We start from the raw sequence: 20,258 nt of genomic DNA on the forward strand, positions 1-20,258 counted from the left end.
GGAGTTACCATTTTGAAAATCAGTGAAATGTGACATAACATAGTAGTTAAGAGCCTACACGTCATATTTGATGTTTTATAAGAGTTTGGACCTTGACTCTGAGCTCTTTCAATTTCAACTTCCTTATGTACATAATGGGGTATATAGTGGGGCCATCAAGGTAATGACCACAGTGTGCTTAGCTCAGGGTCAAGTGTGTAGTGATACCCCATAAATTGGAGCTATTAGGAATCTCCTATAAGTTTTGTTACACTTACTCATAGTTTATGTGCCTTTTTCTCTCCTCCCCTCTGTGACATGAACTCATGACAAAACACTATGTTGTCTTCCTTGTTTGGGTCTATGTCCTTAGTACCTAGCACAGTGCTTTGAACATAACTTTTTGCTGCTAAACTTGTAGACCACTCTGCTGTCTGGAAAGAAATCCCGCTATGCAAGTGTTCAGTGCATCTGGCCATATCTGCTCATTGTTCCAGCAACACAGCTTACTTCTGTAATAAATTACAAAAATATGGTGAATATTTTCTGTTTAGACTGATTTTAATGTGTGTTTTTACGTAATTATAGAATCGTAAAATCCTGATTTAGGTTCAGCTAGTTCTAATGTTTCGTAGGCCTACCTGCTAATTAAAATTTACTAGAAGATAGTAAAATATTGGAAGGACACTATGTAAGTCCAAATGCATACACTGTCATAATAAGCCTAGACTCAGAAACTTTCTAGAGATGGCCAGTGTTCAAGACCAATGTGGCTTTGCTAGAAACTAGAAACTTCTCAGCACATGCTGAATATGTTTTCTTCCTCACTTGAACCAATTATGTACCAAAAACACACTGATCACTTAAACTCTTGCTACTCAAAATGTGGTCCTAGGACCAGCAGCATTGAAGTTACTTGGGAGTTTGAAATGCAGAAGTCGAGACCCCGCTTTAGGTGATTTGTATCGATTTGAGAAGCGCTATCTTATTCTATCTTGTGTATGATCTGGGGAAGATATGGTTTCACCCACTAGAGGGCAGTAGGAGATGTGCACCACTAGGCATTGCATTTATTTCCCAAGTATGATTAAAAGTTCTTTTAAAAACCACCCACAGTTGCCAAAGGGATAGTATGCTTAGTTCCTTTAAAAGAAAAACAAGTCAAACCAGGTTACACAGAGAAATTCAACATGTGAGATTAATGAAATAAGCAGTTCCATGGCACTAGCATAGTATAAAATCAGGTGCCAAATCCTAAATTGTAATTTTGGCTCTTGTTCATAGATCATAGAATTGTAAAGCTGGAAAAGGCTTTGATAATCACCTCTGGGGAAACCTTATTTTATAGACGAGGAAGGAGATTCTGAGAGGTTAACTAGCTCTTCCAAATTCGTGCAGCTCACAATTTGCCAAGCCAAAGCTGAAACTGCTATCAACAGACTCCCTACCGAGAGTGAAAAGAGATTTTAACAGGATGCTAAGTGTCTAATACTCTGTGTAGTATTCCATGGTAAAGTGGAATTCCTACTTGTGCTTTACACATGTAACGGGTGTAATACTGATCATTGTTCCTTAAGAGTGGAGGAATAGAAAGAGAGGCGTTGGTAGTTTTTTTTCCTTCAGTTATTTATATTCAGCTGCACTATCATCAGAACACAGCCTGTGTGTCTCCAGCTCCAGCCCAGAAGTGTACACATGTAAATACCAACCAATCACTAAGTAGTGAGTAACCATAATACTCAGGGCACTGTTTCACATTTCTTTTAGCATGATGCTAGCATGATATCTGCTCTTGGTGGTCTGTGGTTATGTGTGTTATAATAGCCTGGTGGGTAACTGCTTTTAAGTCTAAATCCCATGTTTTTTGCCTGAAAAATGGGGTCAACAACATTGTGTTAGACCTGAAGACATAGATGGTGATGAAATCTAAGCTGGTGGATCATCATTCATCTAAGAATCTGGCAATGCTTTACAAAGAAAGGAACCCTAATTGCACATACTACACCCGCAGTATAATTTACTCACATCTTCAAAATGACCTTTTAAAGAATGTTTTAAATGTCAATGCTTTTTTAGAACACATTGAACCAAACATGAAAATTGCATGAGAAAAATTTCTGAATCTCCTACTAAAGGCACAAAGAGCCACATTTTCAATTTCTTCTTTCTTTTTTCTTTCTCTTAGTTATCAATGCAATTATTTAATAAAAACTAAAATCACATAAAATGAGTGGGCATAAGTATTTGGCTGTGGTTGGACATATTGCAAGCAGTTCCTTAGAGAGAGTCCCAGGTTTTGAAAAGCTCCAAGATGGAAACTGTGGCGAGGCAAAGTCTTGGTGGGGTGACTCCAGCAACAAAGAAGCTCCTAAAATAAGTGCATATGTTTCTGAATGAATATCTAATCTTGCTTAATTTCCACCTTGACAAAGAAAGTTAAATCTAGCTGCTAAATAAACTTTTCAGAGTCACTTCTCATTTAACTATCTCTCCTTTATCTTTACCTATGGTGTATAAATGTCATAGCCAACTGTCATAATTGTACCAGCCATAAGTGTTTATGTTACTCATAAGCTCACATTTAATTATCAAGTATATGAATGCAAAATACAGATGCTGATTGAATCACAGTCTGAAGTAAAGAATCTAAGTAGATGTTTTTTCTATTTTAAACTGAATAGGCAATAAACAGCAAAAAATGACGATGTCTGATTAATTGAGCTAGTAATCCATAATCAATAATTTAAACAATTTAAAGTGTAATTTTGATTTCCCTAAGGGATAGACCAAATTGTATGCTACTTATATAGGGTGTGTATTTTCTCAACCATAACAACAGTACAACACCCACAAAGAAAAACCGTAGCATTTAATAAACTTTATATTTAGCATTCACATAAAAATATAAATGCATTTATTTTAGGAGAACAATATTATCATTTGAAATTACTTATTTCATCTGGGAATATCCCTTCTTTTCTTTTCCAATTATAATAAAAGAACAGCTCTCAGTTATTGCCAGTAGTATTAGTGGCATAGTCATGTGCATATCTCAAATATGCTTTTAATTTTCTGCAGCAGAGGCAAAGTGCTGGTGATATCTTAATGTTTTGAGGTAGTTAATGCCAAAAGGCTTGGACCTGATCTTAAAGTGAATATTTCCCAGATGTGTGGTAGGCTGAAATGTGGAACAACTAACAGAAACCAACTTCCTATCCATGTTAGACCTACTTAGGTGAATTTTAAGTATGGATTAATTAGACAATGAGACTTTATAAGCAGTCAACTTCACAGTTCCCAGAGATAAAAGCTGAGGATCTGCTCAGTTGTAACATAAGCCATATGTTGAGAAAGAGAAGTATCAACTACCACTGTCTCCTTGCACCTTGTTTATAATGCCCTTTTAGTCAACTTTGTTTTGAAAATCCAATACTTTTGGAAATGTCGAAAAAGCTATTTGTTAAAGTCTGAAAGAACTTACAGTTTTTGAATAAGTATCAGATAGATATTGAAGTAGCAAAAATATTTGCAAAACATAAATATATAATAATATATATTATTCACAGATAATATATATTTATATAAGTGTATGTAAATATAATATATAAATATAAAAGGTCCTCTTAAGAATAAGAAGAGGAAACTGCTATTAATGTGGCTTACTCTAGACCAGCTTTGTCCTGGCAGATACCCTGGGGATGTAAGGCTCTGAAACTCTGTTTCCCTGGGAAGCCAGGATGCCTATTTTAGGAAGAGGAATTTGGTGAAAATTCACAGTTGTTTGTCAAGATTCAGTAGAGACTCAAGATGAATTGGAACAAGAGCTTGCCAATTCTCCATTCTTAAGGGTTGGATGCTTCCATCTGACAAGATTTTGCCACCTAAAACAGCTGTTTTGTGTTGGAGACTAGACGGTAATTTTGCCAAAACTACTTAGAAGGCCTGAGCCATAACTGTCAAAACAAATGTTTCTGACATTAGGTACAGGCTCATTTTGTGCTATTTTTCATTTAAATTATCATGTGGATATGGGTGCTGGTTTAGGTTGGAGGTATTGATGAAGTGGAAGACAGTGATGTCAAGTTAAAAGCCTATGACCAAAATATGTCAGCTAGTTAGCAAGAGATCTGCTTCAACAAACATAGTGAAAACTAGACTGGGTAAAATCAAAAGAAATAAATGAGGTGTATCCATCTACTACCAGTAGAGCAAAATCTTCCCCAGTAATATCAATTCTTCAAATATGTCATGTTATTCTGGAATCCACTTGGAATAATTTGCCTTATATGGTTTTCTCCCTCTTAGACTTTTTAAAGGTATTTATTAACATAGGTGAGATTGTCAGATTATAGTAAGGAAGAAGAGAAGTGTACAGAACCTGTCTGAGAAAGTATCTTGCAAAGAAGATAACTAATCATAGATCTGTTTTCTGCCTATAATAAATTTGCTGGAAAATTTTGTCTACCAAAAGAGTTAGTGTGTCAATATTTTGCTTCAATTTAAAAGTCAAAAGTATCTCTGACTTTCCAGTGTGATTACCTTACATAGTAGTTGCTAGCAAGGACAATTGAAAAAAGAAAACTATCAGATTCCAATGAGTAGTGCACTCTTCACTCTACAGGGATGCTAGAAGTTTCGGAGGGGTTGAATGAAGGTGAAAGAAAAAAAACCATGAAAACAATTTTCAAGTACAGCCATTTAACAGAGTGTGCACATCCCCTGAAGTTTGTGAGTGGGAAGACAGCTAAGAAAATGTCTCTGAAGCTCTTTTTCTGGAAATCAAGTTTGTGTAACTGGACAAGACATGTGGCACAAGTCTGTGCAATTAGATCACATAGCCTCATACCACAAACATAATTATTAACGGTTGTTTTTGTTGACTGGCAGGTTAGAGAAACAATAAAAGAGGAGTTGATGATGATGAAAGAGGAAGGGCGTGAAATGGTTGTACTCTTCCCAGTAGCTTTTAAGTCTCAACATAAAGAAAAGACTTTGTCATCCTCTCCGGACTTAAAGTGTTGACTGAGAAGGCAAAGAGGGATGAGAAGGCTATTTGCTGGCTAGAGGAATAGAGATAGGATCTCCTACCATGTCAGAAAGCTGTTAAGCACTCAAGATGAAAATACTCCTCGGGGTTTTAGAGTCAACAAGCCATTGTTTATATTTGGACATTTGCCACAGACCTCGTTACCTTAACATCCTTGACCAAGTTTTTGAGGCAAAGAACATCCAGGGTGTGGACTGAGATACTGGACATTGTGGTTAGAGCAATTTTTTTTTAACCCTTTTTAACAGGTTCTCATGACTGTACATCTGTGTAAAGAAAGGGAACAAAGTGGTTCTTGGCTTTTGTTGTGGTTGAAGCGAGTGGAATTAAGTAGGAAAAGGTGAAACAATAATTCTGGATTTAGGCTTAGAACTCCATTTTATTCTTTCTCTTCCTCTAACATGCAAGTCACAGTGGCTTTTTTATGCTCAGTAGGAGGCTTTCATATGTAGAAAGCATCAAATGTTTGTCAAGATGGTTTTCATACTGTTACATTTGGTAATCAGTCCCTCAGGGTATCTGTTCATTACGAGTTGAATGTACATTCACAAAATAATGTGAGGAATTAGTCTCCAGGTTAGAAACCATGCTTAAAAGATGGAAGACAAATTGGGGGGGGAAGGGCGGGGGCTCGTGGGGAGGTGACCTGCTCCTCTATGTTCCTTCTACTCTGGAAGGTGAAGAAGAATTGGCTTCTGATTTTACCCCACTGAGTACTCTGGGTAGAGTTGGCACGCTCAAATAAAAGATATCTCTCAGTGGAGAATAGCTTTCCTATCCTCTTTCCAGAGTAAAATAAGTTTTCCAAAGTTGAAACAGGTACATCGCACATTAATTTCTTCATATAAATTATTTAATTTGTTCCATGATTATGTATTGGGCACCTGCTATGGGCTAGGTCCTGGTAGCACAGATGTGACCCATATGGAGAAACAGAGTCATGCTTTCAATAAACTGAGGGCAAGTTCAGTCTCTTCCCACCTCCAGACAAATTCACTCTCCTCTTTCTTCACCATAGTTCTCACTTCTGCCAACTGATCAAAAGATCAGAGTTTTGAAAGAATCTGAAATCTGCATACGGGACATTTCTCCTTGACATGAAAATATGCCCAGTTCTTATATCAATGCCTCAAGAAACAAGTTACATACAGCTGTAATCTATCCATTAGTAAAAATTGCTTAATAGGGTTCTAGTCCTACGTTCCAGTTCCATAATCTGCCATAGTTTAATCAAGCTTTTTAAGGGCATATCTATTCTTATTTATTTCTATTTGATTAGGTTTTTTAATTTTTTTACTTGTTTTTCTAATTGGTTTGTTTGTATAAGACAGATATCCATGTTTCTATTCATCTATCTACCTGCTAACAGTGACTATGAAATGTATGCTGTATATGGTTCCTGAATTTCTGAGTCTGTTTTGATAAAATGTGGAGGTTTTGAATATATTCCCTTGTGAAATTAAATTATGACACTAAATTTGACATCTATTTGGACATCGTTTGTAAAGATTCTTTTAAGAAAACAGAGTTTACTTTGAATCTTGCCCAAGACTAATCTACACTGAAATATTTCTATGTTTCTACTAAATTAAATTATATTACAATCACAATTTTTTCTGACCTTCTAGAATTAGTTGGAGAGGAGAAAATATTTGTAATAGAAATTGAATAATATGAAACTATTGAATATTTCTCATTCTTCTTTATAGATGTTTCCATTAGTTTATTAACCGAACCAGCTAAAAAGGCAACCATTTTACCTAGAATTGTGTTTTGCCATTTTGATGGCAGTTTGACAAATTATTTTCAAATTTGTATGGTCCTTTTTAGCTTTTTTCCCTATCCAATATCTATGAACCAAAATTTTAATCACCATAAATTATTATAAATTAGTTCTTTTATTTTAGTTGAATTTAATAATTATTTGACAATATTTTAAAAACTACTCATAATTGAGCAAGTTAATTCAAATTCCTTCTTGCAATTGATTATATGAATTAAATAATTTTAAGAGAGTCTTTCTTTTGGGGGAAATGATTTCAGATTTTGACAAATAAATGTAAATGTAAACATTTCTTCAAAATGTAATATGTGGAATTTCATCCAGCTGAACTGAAGTATACTACAATGAAGTTTAAGATAACTTTTCTTCGAATATTGTTCTTTTTCCCTCAATTTTTAAAAGTTTTAAAAATTTTGGATAAAATTTAATTGAGTAAAATGAGACATTTGCAGTTAGCATGGTTTGGGTATGTATTTTAACACTAGATATGCAAGTCAGTCCAATAATTTTATTTCTCTGTTAACTTTTAGTTTTTGATTTCCTCTTTATCTTTTTTCCTGTGATCTGGTTCCCAGAAATAATATCTTATATGCACGAGAACTCAAGCACATAGTAGTTGTAATCGATCTTCACCTCTTAAATGCTAAACTTTCAGCATGTTTTATTCAGAAAAGTTTACCCTAACTAGTACCAAGACGAGTATGAAATAACACTTGTCTGAAATATATATATAATAGTAATAATAATAAATATATATATTTCTCTACTTATTTGCCTCTTGGTAATTTTTAGGGCTCTCCTAAGCATTCCTGGAATTATCTGGGACCACCACCTACTGATAATGTTCCCTTATCCATTAGTTTTCACTCTCAAACTTGGATTGAATAGATCATGTTTTCTTTAAGGGTATGTGCACTTTCTGAAGAGCATGCTATTTTAAGCCAATTTAAGTATTGGTTTTTAAATAAGTTGTGATAGTGAGATAATTCCTGGTCTTTGTGTACCATGGGAAAACAGATATAATGTGTCAGGTAGAATCATCTAGTAAATTCTTTATAGATAGCTTATTAACTCAAGACAATGAAACAACAAAAATATTTAGTGAAATTTTAAAAACTACATATAACATTCCATTTCCCATGTATAATTACAAAAAACAACACGGGATAAATGTTGGGTCTAATAGCGATCCTTAGTTGCATCTCACTAAAGGAGGAATAATACTCCTCCCACCACATGTGGTTAAGGTAATAATATCTGTTCTTAGAACATCTCTTTGTAGCCCAATGTTGCTTTTCCCATGTTATCTGTGCTAGAATGTCTGACTCTTACACTAGTTTTAATCTTCGTTTTTATGCTGTCTAAAAATACTATTTTCAAGTACCAGGAAAACCCTTTACATTAATTTCTATAAAAATATTCCCTCCAACGTACTCTGCAAAATACTGTCTGTGTGTTTACTAGTGATCAGAAATGAATGTGTGAAGCTCTCATCTTCCATTTCCAATCTAAGAGACCTGTTTTCCTTGCCAGCTGTGTTTTGTGGCAATGACAGGGCATTTTCATGGACTTGGGGGATACAGAATCACTTCCACCTTGGTGTATGGCTGAAAAGGGGCAATCTTTAGTCCAGAGGGTGGTGACCTTCCTGAATATTTTGATTAAACTTCCCCTTTTCAGTAGAATCCAGAATTCCTTATTGCAATATCATGAGTTACAGAAATACATAGTTTTATATACAGCGAATGAATCAATGTTTAGTTTGGAAAATGTATATAAACAGGTAAATTGTCATTTTCTACTATCAAATAAGAAGACGCATACCAATAGTAGTATTTATATTTCTTAGCAAGTATTATAATTACCCGTAACCAGCCCTGGTGGTCTAGTGGGTAAGATTCAGTGCTCTCATCGGCAGTGACCAGGTTTGTTTCCAGGCCAGGAAACCACATCACCCATCTGTCACTTTTCGTATTATGGCAGCTGCATGTTACTGTGATGCCGAAAGCTATGCCACTGATATTTCTAAAAACAACAGGATCACTCATGGTAGACAGGCTTCAGCAGAGCTTCCAGACTAAGACAGACCAAGAAAAAGGATCTGGCCACGACTTCTGAAAAAATTGGCCATGAAAGCTCTATGAATAGTAGCAGAGCATTGTCTGATATAGTAAGAGAAGGTGAGAGGATGGCACAAAATGACTGGGCAGGGTTCCACTCTGCATTACGGAGGGTCCCTAGGAGTTGGAATCAACTGGACAGCACTAACAAAAAATTGTAATTACCCACTAAGTATCTATGTAAAGAATCTTTGAAAGACTTAGGAAGCTAATTTTATGTTATTCCATACCATGTTGAAAGCTTGAGAAATTTGTAATATACACGTTCAAATTGAACCTTGAGCTTGAACCCTAAAACTTGTTCTACATTAAATATTTTAAACCACTTAGGGTTGTTCATGCTTAGCTAATTTGTGAACACTTCAATGCATCAAGGAAGACTTTTTCTTCCCAGAAACCCAAGAGCAAGATGTGCTCTACTGACCCATCTTATTCTTTCCATTAAATTGAGGAGAAAAGTTATTCTATATTATATTTAGCTGTATTAAAGAAATTCATAAAATCTTTAGTAAATGTGGTAGACATTTTATAGGAACATCTTTAGGATAAGTGTCCATATTGACATGGTGATCATTTAATGAAATATGCCCTGAACTAATTATTCTAACCCTTTACATTGGCTTTCAAATTTTTCTTCCTTTATAAATAAAATGCAGTAGTCAAACTCAACTAGGAAGAATTGCTTCTGTGTAACGAACAAGATAAATTTGTCTATAAGACATTAAGTAGGTATAAAATCTTTGCCTGGTTGCCAACAGTTTGTGAATGGTTACAGGTGCTTCATGGTGTGGTAGAAAGAACACGGACTGTTTATTTCAGGCTCTAAGTAATCTTCTAAAGGTGCTTGAATAAGTCCCTTGATGTCCCTGGGTCTCCTGGTGTCATATTACAGAAGGGAATCAAAGATGAACCAGACAGTCTCTAAATTTTGTCGAGCTCTTGTCTGACTCTACAGTTTGCTAAGACCTAGCTTTTTCTTGAGCCTTAAATGATCTGAACCTTTCTCCTAAAAAAAGAAAAGTGAGACTAGATTTCCATATTTATAATTTTACTTGATTTTGAGGCTTTGAAATCTGCTTTAAATTGGATTAATCAGAAGTTTTGATTGAACATAGACTATTTCTCAAAATAATCTATAATGGTTTATTTTTGGGGGGGAAATATTATAATCGATATGCTTATTGATGCCTCCTTATCATAGTAGATTTAATTTAGGGAGTTGGTTGACTTTTACTAGAGTATAACACATTTCTAGTATTATTTTGCATTCTCTATAGATTTTTCCAGCAGCCATAACATTGTAGTGACTGACTCTTATTTTTACACGGTTGGTATTTATTCATTTTATAATATTATTACTTTTTTTAAGATTGGCCCTGAGCTAACATCTATTGCCAATCTTCTTCTTTTTTCTTCTTCTCCCCAAAGCCCCCCTGGTACATAGTTGTGCATTTTTAGTTGTGGGTCCTTCTAGTTGTGGTATGTGGGACACCACCTCAGCATGGCCTGATGAGCAGTGCCATGTCCGTGCCCAGGATCCAAACCAGCGAAACCCTGGGGCGCTGAAGTGGCGCATGTGAGCTTAACCTCTTGGCCACGGGCCGGCCCCCCATGATTGGTGTTTAAAACTTTTCCTATACAGAATGGCAGACTTTCCTTTCCTCTAAGGCTCAGCGAGGAGACACAAACTCCATTAGGATTCCCTCGACTTTTTCCCCAAGTGTGAGATGTAGGAGATATAATAAGAATAGGGCCAAAAAGGGGTGTGGCCAGGATATCCTGGCAAGAAACTAGGATTTCTAACTTTCTAGAATCTTTTTGAAGAATTGATTTATTTACTGAAAAAAAAAAAAAGGATGAAAAAGGTAAAACTAGGGGCTGGCCCCATGGCTGAGTGGTTAAGTCTGTGCTCTCTGCTTCGGCGGCCCAGGGTTTTGCCAGTTTTGATCCTGGGCGCAGACATGGCACTGCTCATTAGGCCACGTTGAGGTGCATCCCACATATCACAACTAGAGGGACCCACAACTGAAATATACAACTATGTACTGGGGGGATTTGGGGAGGAAAAAAAAAGCAGAAAAAAAAAGAAGATTGGCAACAGTTCTTAGCTCAGGTGCCAATCTTTTTTTTTTAAAAAAAAGGTAAAACTAATAAATAGCTTTATAAAACTTTATATACAGATATATTTTCTGATACAGAAATAAGCTTATCTTTTAGGAAGAAATATTTTCAGTAATTATTTTCTGCCTTGCTTGTGGTCTTATTACTATTTAAATGAATTGTGCTGGGCTTTTTTGAGAGTATCTTCAGCTTCTGTTTCTAAACTCTTATGTTTTATGCTATTTTCCACCATTTAAACCATTGTAAAATGGGATCCAATGTCAGTTATCTTGGGTCACAGCAAATGGTTCAAACATGTATTTCCAGTATTTTCTTTCTTGGATTGCTGGTAGCGGGAGTGGGAGTCGGGTCACTGTCTCCAGGGGCACACAGCTTTTCTAGCTCTTCATGTCATGCAAAATTAGCCATGCACTCTTTTCTCATTCTCCAAATTAGTTAAATTTATATCAGCACTTACTGTAGACAAGTCTCAAAAATTCCAAATAGTCCCATATTTAGAAATATGTCTTTTATATTTCATGGTGAATATAGCCTAAGAACACAGAAGGTAATGTTGGAAAGCATGGCACTCATAACATGGATAAATAATTATCTATTTCCTGACATAGTTGAATAAAGTTAAATGGACAAAAAGAAAATCTCTGCTGATGAGGAAAAGAATAGAAAGAAGATGCTGAGCATTCTAAATCTATTAATCTAGCACAGTGTCATGAAGAGACACATTCGATGACCATCTACGAATATTTGTTGACTAATGATCAACATAGAAGACCCCAGAGTCACATTTCATTTGCAATAAAAAGGCAGTTGGAAATTAATCTTTAACACACATTAACAATTAATTTACAACTGGGGAATATTGTCACTAGATTGTGTTGTTAGTTTCTGATGCTTTTAATGTTAGGTCAATGGCAATGGTTAAATTACTTACCGATCAATTAACATAGCCTTAAATTGAGAAAAGTTTAGAATTTGCCACTGTACTCATCAATAAGGCTACGTTAATCACTGAGTTTATCTTCTGACTTGAAGTACCACAAGAGAATGTAAAAGGTCATTTTGGTCTTTGGCAAATTAGGAAAGATGTATCTTCTTATCTAGAGATGGTATGGATGTTCTGCTAATGCAGGTCCTGTTTCTGTCTGCAATTCTAAATGCAGATCAAGGGTATCTGAAAGAACTGTGGCTGACAGAGAAACTAAATAGCTCTGTTGCATTATGCTGAAAAGGCAGCCAGAGTCTATAATAGTGCAAGGTGGACCAGACCTAAATTAATGATTAGCCCACTCTGGTATCCTCCTTTTAAAGGTGGTGAGATCATTCTAGAGCAAGTATATGCTGCTTTTAACTCCGGTGGAGCGTGGGGATCAAGTGAATCCCTACTGATTTGTAGCAATTTCTTGGCCGTGAGTCTAACTTTAAGGGGGCCATATAGTCCTTTAATTCTTAGAGTGTCAGCACAATTAGCCCTATCAGAATGCCTATAAACACTTAAAGGAGTGGTTGAAGGCACTTAAGTTTCCACCAATATTTCCACACTCTTATTAGAGAAGAAAATAAAAATTCTGATAATGATCTTACTGCAAAGATTTTAGAAAGGTGACTGCAGACAACCATGTAGTATATTTGTACACAAATTCCAAATCCACACATCACAGTCATGCTGTTGTTAAGTCCCACATCTATCAAAAACAAGCAAAGGAAAAACCCAGTAGTTCTTTCATATTTTTCAAAAACTTTTCTTTGACGTTAAGCTGCTACCATTATTTGTGTCTACTCCTGTTTGTGGTCCTACTTCTCTGCACATGTTCCGGTCAATCCTTTTTTATATCTAAGGTCTTCTCTGTCCCTGAGTCCTAGTGTATAGGACAGTGTGTGGTCCTGGGACCAGCAGAATCAGCAGAATTTGAATTGCTAGAAATTCAAACTAGCCCCACTAAATCAAAAATCCCAGCAATCTGTATTTAAACAAGGCTTCCAGATGATTCTGATGCAGGCTCAAGTTTGAGAATCACTGGTATAGATTGGTTAATCTGCCCCAATTCTGATACAGGAGACAGTAAATACCTATTCAATACTCACTGTCAGTGACTCTATGCGAGCCTGTGAGCTGTAGGCAGTTAGCCCCAATCTGCTAATGAGGAAGCCAAAACTCAGGGAGTATAGCACAGGTGGTCAGGTAGCAGAGCTGAGATGTTAAGCAAAGTTCTTCTGCTCTTTTGGAGTTACCACTTATTTCCCTCCCATTTACACCAAAGATCCTCCATTAATTTCATCACAGGAGATGGTACTTTGCTGTTCCCCTTAAAAAATGTGTCTGTGTGTGGTTATTAGCTGTCTCATTGTATGTGAGTATGTGGGTGTGTGTATGTGAGAGAGAGATGGGAAGAGATGGAGAGAAATGAGATGGGAAAATAAGTAGGTAACACAAAAAATAAAATTAACATCACAAATGTTGCTGTTGTTCCAATCATTCTCAACATACAGCAATTACTTAGGTATATTTTGACATTCTTTCAGGACTGGTAAGCTAGAGTCCAGATGTACTTTTTGAAATTGTTGAATTGAGCAAATGTGCAATCTCAAATATGTCTAAAGCGTGTGGGCCCTGAAGATACTAGTATGGTTCTGTTATCCTTCAGCTAGGTGCTTTCCTTTACCAGTCTTCAAAAACCTATTCTCTTCTTCCTTTTTGCATTCACCAAATGTGGATTAATTTGCTGGGCACATACTACCCATGAATTTGGTGACAGTTTTCTACTCTATAAACTCCATAAGATTTTTTTGGTCTTATGTGATTGTCAAGCAAACAAACAAACCAAAAAATAACAGTATCATCAGGTGCTTGTTAAAAGCGACAAGACAGATTTTTTTCAGACTACTTCAGTAAGAGAGAGAGATTCAGTGTTAACTGAGCTGGACTCCAACTAAGACAAAAGTGACTGAGGTTTTAAAGGGAGAACAGATAGAGGACAGAAAGAGATTATGGGGAAGTGAAAAAAGGGGGGCACAAAGGAGACTAGAGGCTGTGTGGAAATTAAAAATGAGAGAAGGGGCAAGCAGAGAATTACTGAAAATGGTTTAGCAAGATAGGTGGGAACAGTTTATGATTTGTGGTTTGGCAGCATTTCGTTTTCTTAAGTAAAGACTCAGCACAGGGCCTGGGCTGGGGTCCCTTTTAGAGACACAGCCGAGTGCAGGTGGCAGCCACGCTGAAGTTTGGTCCAGTCTCTTAGCATACGTTCAGGAATGTCCTTTGCACTGTGTGGGTGTTCCACAGTTCACATAATGTGTTGAGGCTTCACTTACTTTAGCCCTGTTTCACATTAGAGAGAGACGAAAGCATTGATATTTGAACTATTTCTAATTCTTATGATGGAAATTGTTTAGGTACTGAAAACTGTTATGTATTTTTTCTGGATGTCGTCACATAGACCTAGAATCTTTTGGACTTCCTAGATGTAAATCAGCATTTAACTGTCAAGAAGCATAAGCGGAATCACATTTTCAACAAACTCACGGGTGTAAATGAACTAACTCTATTGGAAACAATAATTACTCTACAATTTTTTCAACACCACTGTTTATGAAGCAAAATTTTACCCCATTAGATCATTTGCAAGTTATCTATTATCGTTTTTACAACATAGGAAAAATTACTGCATTTGTTTCATCATGAACATAAATATTAACTATTTTTATGTCTATGATGAAACAAATGTTTGTCCTAGACACAAAGCAACATATTTTTATGTTTTCCCCAGATTTTTTGTGGTTTTTTGAGGAAGATTAGCCCTGAGCTAACTGCTGCCAATCCTTTTTGCTGAGGAAGACTGGGCCTGAGCTAACATCCATGCCCATCTTCCTCTACTTTATATGTGGGACGCCTGCCACAGCATGGCTGGACAAGCAGTGCCACGTCCGCACCCGGGATCCCAACCAGCAAACCCTGGGCCGCTGAAGTGGAACGTGCTAACTTAACCGCTGTGCCACCGGCCAGCCTCCTCCCCAGGTTTGTAACATCACATTTGTGTAAATATCCACTTTCTGGAATGTAAGTGAGAGACTATCAAAAAGAGATGCCAGGGTTTCTACCCGAAACCTCATGTCCTGTATTCAGAAAAGAACATCGCCAAACCTTGCTCATATTTTTAACTCGATTCTAATAAGATTACATATTAATGTATCAGATTGTTTTAAATATGTACTTGTTTTAAATATGAGCGCTGTCTACTTTCACAGCAGAGAAAGTCATCAGAGCTAATGTGGATGACTCTGAGTCATCAAGAAAAACACTAAATTTGGATTGGTAAGTTCCGTACATGATCAAGGAAATGAGCAAACTTGAAGATTTAGGCATCAGATTATTGTTTTAAATGAATAAAGTCTGACTGCTATAGAGTTAGTTACCTAGGAAATTAATCTACATGGAAGTTAATCCCTTTGTGTGACTAAATGGTATGACTCTATAAAATACTTTTGTAATCTAACAACTGTTTGCTGAAATATGGAGAAAAGTATTTAGAACAGGGAAAACTATCTTTATCATTGCCTTTGTTATTTCGCCATTTTCAACTTTATTCAACAAAGCTTGATGTAGTGCAAAGAGAATGGGCTTTGGATCCAAACACCAAATCTACCATATTCTAGTGAGTATATGTTCAGCAATTTACTTAACTTTTCCAATGCATAGTTTCAACATTTATAGAACATAATGCTTACTTGATATATTTTGTGAAGATTCACTGAGATATGAATGAGAGATAAAAGTGTATGACATATGAGAGTCACTCTGCATCAGTTCTTGATTTTTGTGTGTACTTACTGTCTTTAAATTCATTTTACCTAACTGAATGGTGTTTTCCTTCACCAAGAATGTTGCCCTGACTACAGCCTTCACACCCTAGATAGCCTTTCTGATCCATGTTCAAGATCCCTTTTCTCACAGTTTTCATAATGAATAGTTGCAGAGCCTTGCATATATTATTTAGAAAATCTGAAGTAGTTTCAGATTTATAATATGTTACCTTTAAGTAATAAAAAAATTTGTATTTTGTAATTCACTAACTTTTCCTTTGAAGCATACAATATGTTGACATTTACTTTTCCTTTCACTTTCATTTTATTTTGTTGTAGAACTATTAATTCATCTCCAGCTTTTACAAATATGACTCTATTGTCAAAAGAAAAACATTTCTGTGTTTAATATATCCAGTTTTCCTTTACTCAGCCAGTCATTGGACTGACCATTTATTGATTCATTCAATACATATGTATCAAACACATATTATGAACTATGTGCACTGTTCTAAAAAAAAAAAAAGAAGACCATCGTGATTGCTATGGTTCTTTGAGAAAGATACACAATTAAGGATATAAGACCCACAGTGATTCTGAACTGAAGACCACATTTGGAGCCATTTAGGCCCACAGTCTGGGGTATGGCCACGTAATCTCTGATGTATACAGTATAAATGTGATAACAAGCCTGAGGAGCTCCATAGGTCTTTCTATATTAGGATGTAATAGATCTATTTGGGATAGTGACAACAATTCATGAGAAAGAGATTGACTTTAGAGAGGCTAGTATTTGTGTATTATATTACACTAATAATAATGTGTTTCCGCACATTGCCTAAAACTATCCAACTACATAGCATTATAATCTATTTTGAGTTAAAATGCTTTAAGAAAAATAACAGACGTGACTGATTCTGAATTCATAAAGCTCTGTCAGCTATTACACTGCTTTCAAGTTTCACAACAAATCTTTTGAAAAGTCCATTCCTCATGCAGGCAGGCACCGCTGCTACTCAATGAAGCAGAACGCTTCTTTTTACTGTGAGTGGCCCCCACAAGGTGCAATTGGTGGAGAAAGCCAACTGTGGCTCAAGTTCACACTGAGCTTTTTTCCCTCTTCCATGCCTTGTTTTACTCATTCACTTTTCTCTCCCTAGAATATTCCTCTCAACTTTCCAAATTCCCACCTGTTAAAATCCTCCACTTTAAAAGTTCACCTCAAACACCAACCATCTTCAGGATGACTTCTTTCTCTCTCATATGACACTTAATATGTTTTCTTTGTAATTACTTTAACTATATGTGTCCTTATGCTACCCAGTTTTAAAACTCCTTGAAGGTAAAGACTGTGTCTTGTTTGTCTTTGCATCCTCTCATCGTGACAGCTAATACAAACCTGCACATTGGTGCTTAATACATGTGAGCTAAATTAATTTACTCACATATTCTCTAGGAATCCTTTATATATTCATGTTCTGCTTATCAAGAAGAAGATAATAGGATTTTGCTTTATTTTTTATGTCTGGCTTTCCCCTGTCTATATCCATTCTATTAAAGTTTTATTTGCCTTTTGCTTTATCCCCTTGTGTCCATGAAAAAATACTTAAGGAGAAAGTCAACATCCAGGCCAATAGCCCAAAAAGAGAAGTAGTCTTGGTCTAACTTGATTGCTGGGGAAAAAATAGGTCAGATGCTTCTCTTCTGGAGAAGGATGAGAAGCATAAACTGGGAAAGTTACTTATGAATGGTCACCTCCTCAGATTAACTACTCAGTGATTTGTCAAAACATAACTCATGTCCTGCAAGTTAAAAGAAAAGATGATTTACGTGAAATTCCATTTGGAGTGCATCAGTTTCCAACATCCTGCCCCTTACTGGAGTGGTGATGCATCATTAGGTAGAATTTGCCCATTAATAGAAGCTGATCTTTGTCACAATCACTTTTGTAATGTTATCAAACTTTATTTAGGATTTCAAATATAACTCAAAAGAAACTAAAGATTGTTATTATTCACTTAAAGGAATTTGCTAAATATTAGCTTTTTCTAATATGTGCTTTAAAAAGTTATCTATTTTTAGATAAAATACTTCCTATTTGCCAAAATCCTGAGTCTGTACAAAAGGTTGACAACTTGAGTCTGACTTTACTCCCCAGCCTCACTTCTCACAACTTCTTGCCTTGTTCCTTGTACTCCAGTTGGTAAACCAAACTTCTGATTTTTCTGAAAACAAAATTCTGTTTCACCTTACTGTTTTCGCTCATGTCTTCCTACCTATACCCTGGATGCTTTTTACCCAACCTTCAAAACCCAGTTCAGGTCTCATTTCCAATAGTAAGTCTGCCTTGGAGCCCCAGCCAATAAAAACTGCCTTTACATGGGCTAACCTGGTGGCGCAGTGGTTAAGTTTGGGTGCTCTGCTTCAGTGGACCGGGGTTTGTGAGTTTGGATCCCAGGTGCGGAACTATACACCACTAATCAAGCCATGTAGTGATGGCATACCAGATACAAAATAGAGGAAGATTGGGACAGATGTTAGCTCAGGGATAATCTTCCTGCCCCCCCCCCCCCAAAAACAACCCTGCCTTTATCTTTGCCCCCCTCATCTTACATTTTAGCATTTACTATCACTTAATATGTTTTACTGTAATTCTCTGTGTATTATCTTTTATTCCCAGTAGATCATAGGCTTTGCAAGAGGAGAGCTATAACCTGACTTTATAGTCCCATTTCCTAAGAGTGCCCTTCTCCTCATAGGTCTTCCCACATGTTTGAATTAAACTGCCCAAAAGCCCTTAAATAGATTTATAATACCATCTAGGGTATTCGTATTTTGAGATGAATTATATGGTTACAATTTAATATAAATAATTAAATGTCACTGTAAGAATATGTCTTTAAATTTATAAAATATCTGTATTATGTGAATAGAAAATATAATTTATGTTGCCTTTTATTGATGATATAATTTCAGGTGTTAGTTTCTTTGAGTAACAAAACAGTGCTTTTTTACAACTTTTAATTTTGAGATAATTGTAGGTCCACATAAGTTGTAAGAAAAACAAAGAGATGTCATATGCTCTTCACTTACTTTCCCCTAGTAGTCTGTACTTCAATGGGCATTTAATTTTGTATCAAAGTATTTACTTTAAGTATATATATATACATATATAAAATATATAACTATATACTATATACAAGAACTATAAGTCATTAATCTAACAATTGTCAAACAAAATTCTGGTGCTCCTTTCCAAAAATACTTTTATAGGCAAACTTGATCATCTTCACCAAAAAACAGAGAACACTGGAGAGATTCTTCATGAAAAATAGACAAGCCCTCTAGACTCGAGTCCCTCAGAAGGTCACTCTTACATTCACAGATATGTATAATAAAGGCAGTCATTGTCCATTACCCACAAGATTATCAAATTATGACTTACTGCCATATGCTGTATCCAAAAAATTATTTTCAGAATTTGAAAGAACTTTAAATCATCTAGGTCGTCCTGCTTTCTATTTTAAAGCATACGGAACCTTTTCAAGCTAGCCTTAATTAGTTGCAGAGTGGGAAAAATCATTAATTGATTAATGGATTCTTTGAATATTGAGTTTCTATTTTGTGGAAAGCAGAAAGAAACCCAGTTGTTTCTGAACTAAACATGGTCTTCTATGTGTAGGCACTCTCAGAAACAATTGGTCAAGGATTTGGTAATATTTATATCACAACATTTTTCCTTTTGCCAGCTCAGTCTGTTACTGTAGCTTAATCCCACTACTTCTCATTCACCTTCAAAAACCTTGGTTTATTCTTTGCTAAAATAATCCTTCATTCCTTTTCATTCTAATAATTTCCAGTTACAAAAGCATACATAGAGAACACCTTGCAATTTACTGGCAGTATTTACTTGCCTCTCAGGCAGGCACAGTAAATAGCAGCCTAAATATTTTGCCCCAGATTTCTACTGCCTGCCTTGCTCTATATCTTCTGCTTGTGACATAAAGTACATTAGATTTCCTTCTCTGAGACTCAGACGTCATCCTCTGTGGCATGCCTGTTAATGACTATTATCTTGATGAGTCACTTTGTCAGATGGTTTTCCAACAGGATGCCTTGTGGGAATGGGAAGGAGGGAGGAGATATGATGTAGAGGCAAAATAGTCAGAGATCGAGAGCAAGAGAGTCTGGAAGCCAGAGGCTTAGGAGTTGGGTCCATCATTACTGACCCATGTCCCTTTATCACCTTATGAGTGAGTTACATAATCTCAGTATCCTCCATTTGTTCATCTGCAATTGAGACTAGTCATGTCTCCTTAGAGGACTGTTGTGAGAATTAAAGAAATAAACTACAAGAAAGCACTTTTTAACATATGCAAATAAATGTGTGTATGTATGCGTTTGTACCTTG

At 36.0% G+C, this 20,258-nt stretch overlaps 1 protein-coding gene across 1 annotated transcript in view; it reads left to right on the forward strand.

Moving 5' to 3' along the window:
- FGF10 (fibroblast growth factor 10) overlaps positions 1-20,258 on the forward strand; it is a 78,695-nt gene that overhangs the window by 51,323 nt on the left and 7,114 nt on the right. The gene's annotated exons all lie outside the window — the stretch shown is intronic.

This window comes from Equus quagga, chromosome 9, assembly GCF_021613505.1.
Source record: "Equus quagga isolate Etosha38 chromosome 9, UCLA_HA_Equagga_1.0, whole genome shotgun sequence".
NCBI lineage: Eukaryota > Metazoa > Chordata > Mammalia > Perissodactyla > Equidae > Equus > Equus quagga.